Source organism: Bombus fervidus, unplaced genomic scaffold, assembly GCF_041682495.2.
Source record: "Bombus fervidus isolate BK054 unplaced genomic scaffold, iyBomFerv1 scaffold0174, whole genome shotgun sequence".
Lineage (NCBI taxonomy): Eukaryota > Metazoa > Arthropoda > Insecta > Hymenoptera > Apidae > Bombus > Bombus fervidus.
This window is the reverse complement of record NW_027212735.1, coordinates 1-2,500: the sequence shown is the minus strand read 5'-3', so window position 1 is coordinate 2,500 and position 2,500 is coordinate 1.

Genomic DNA, 2,500 nt, shown 5'->3' with positions numbered 1-2,500 from the left:
TACTCCGCTGGAATCGACAATTTAATTCCAACACAATTTCGCTACGTACGGCCGTCGATGCGAACGATGGTCGTACGTAGCGATTTTTTTTTCCTTTAAATCCAATAGAGATAACGTCTCGAGGGCGTGCCCGGGCGCCACTCCCCCCCCCCCAACCCCCCGCATCGCGGGTCAGCGCCGGGGTACGTACGATATTCTTAAGGTACGTACGTACGTACGAAAATACGACGACGTAATTCGCAAGGGCGAGACGCGCGCTCGCTCCTCTTTTACTTTTCGTTCTCTCGTTTTTTCCTTCTTTCACCATCGACCAAACCGCTCTCGATCGATCCAAGAAACGAGACGAAAGTAACGAAAAATTAACGTAACGAAAATATACCGTGGACGTACGAAGTAACGGTCGCGATCGTTGCTCGCTCGCTGCGCTCGCTCGAACTTATACTAGCCCAACCCAAAACCGATCCCGCGAGTTTCTCCGATTTCAAGAGAAATCGAGGAACGAACGCGAAAAAGGGATTGGTTTTGGGTTGGGCTAGTTTTTTTTTCGAGCGAGCGCAGCGAGCGAGCAACGCTCGAGAGCCCGTCTGACTTTGAAAAATTTTCGTACCGAACGGTTATTTCCAGTTATTTCGCTTAAAAGCGTTGTGATGCGTATATATTTTTACATAAATGGGAATATCATGTATTCCTACGTCGGGATTAAGCGTTTATTTCGTCCGAGAACGTTAAAAAAAAATTTTTAATCGAACCGTTTTTTCGAATTTTTTCGCTTAAAAGCGTTACAAGGTGCTAATATTTGTGCATAAATCGCTTTAGAATGACGTTTTACATCGGGATTAAGCGTTTATTTCGTCGCTGGAAAGTTATATAAAAAAAGTATGATCGCGCCCGGGACGTTGGAACTTAGTCGCATTCTCGACCGGTACGTAGGGACTTAGAAAAATTTTCGACCGAAAAGTTATTTCGAGTTATTTCGCTAAAAGCGTTATAAGGTATGAATATTTTTATAGAAATCGTTATGGTTCGACGAATTCTAGTCGACTGTAACGATTTCGTTTTATTTTTTAAAAATTGCCCCCTCCGGACCGACATGACCGGGCGGTTGGCACTTCGTCGATCCCCCGGCCGGTACGTAGGGACTTAGAAAAATTCCGGTCCAAAAAGTTATTTCGAGTTATCTCGCTAAAAAGCGTTACGAGGTATGAATATTTTTATATAAATGGCAATATTATGTATTTCTACGTCGGGATTAAGCGTTTATTTCGTCCCGAGAACTTTAAAAAAAATTTTTTAATCGAACCGTTTTTTCGAATTTTTTCGCTTAAAAGCGTTACAAGGTACGAATATTCTTGCATAAATCGCTTTAGAATGACGTTTTACGTCGGGATTAAGCGTTTATTTCGTCGCTGGAAAGTTATATAAAAAAAGTATGATCGCGCCCGGGACGTTGGAACTTAGTCGCATTCTCGACCGGTACGTTGGGACTTAGAAAAATTTCGGACCGAAAAGTTTTTTCGAGTTATTTCGTTAAAAAGCGTTACGAGGTATGAATATTTTTATAGAAATCGTTATGGTTCGACGAATTCTAGTCGAACGTAACGATTTCGTTTTATTTTTTTAAAAAATTGCCCCCTCCGGACCGACATGACCGGGCGGTTGGCACTTCGTCGATCCCCGGCCGGGACGTAGGGACTTAGAAAAATTCCGGACCGAAAAGTTATTTCGAGTTATCTCGCTTAAAAGCGTTATGATGCGTATATATTTTTACATAAATAGCAATATTACGTATTTCTACGTCGGGATTAAGCGTTTATTTCGTCCCGACAACGTTAAAAAAAAATTTTTAATCGAACCGTTTTTTCGAATTTTTTTTTTTTCGCTTAAAAGCGTTATAAGGTGCGAATATTCTTGCATAAATCGCTTTAAAATGACGTTTTACATCGGGATTAAGCGTTTATTTCGTCCCGAAAGGTGCCGTAAAAAATTTACGATCGCGCCCGAGACGTTGGAACTTAGTCGCATTCTCGAGCGGTACGTTGGGACTTAGAAAAATTTCGGACCGAAACGTTATTTCGAGTTATTTCGCTTAAAAGCGTTACGAGGTATGAATATTTTTATAGAAATCGTTATGGTTCGACGAATTCTAGTCGAACGTAACGATTTCGTTTTATTTTTTTAAAAAATTGCCCCCTCCGGACCGACATGACCGGGAGGTTGGCACTTCGTCGATCCCCCGGCCGGTACGTAGGGACTTAGAAAAATTTCGGACCGAAAAGTTATTTCGAGTTATCTCGCTTAAAAGCGTTACGAGGTATGAATATTTTTATATAAATGGGAATATTATGTATTTCTACGTCGGGATTAAGCGTTTATTTCGTCCCGAGAACTTTAAAAAAAATTTTTTAATCGAACCGTTTTTTTCGAATTTTTCGCTTAAAAGCGTTACAAGGTGCTAATATTTGTGCATAAATCGCTTTAAAATGACGTTTTACATCGGGAT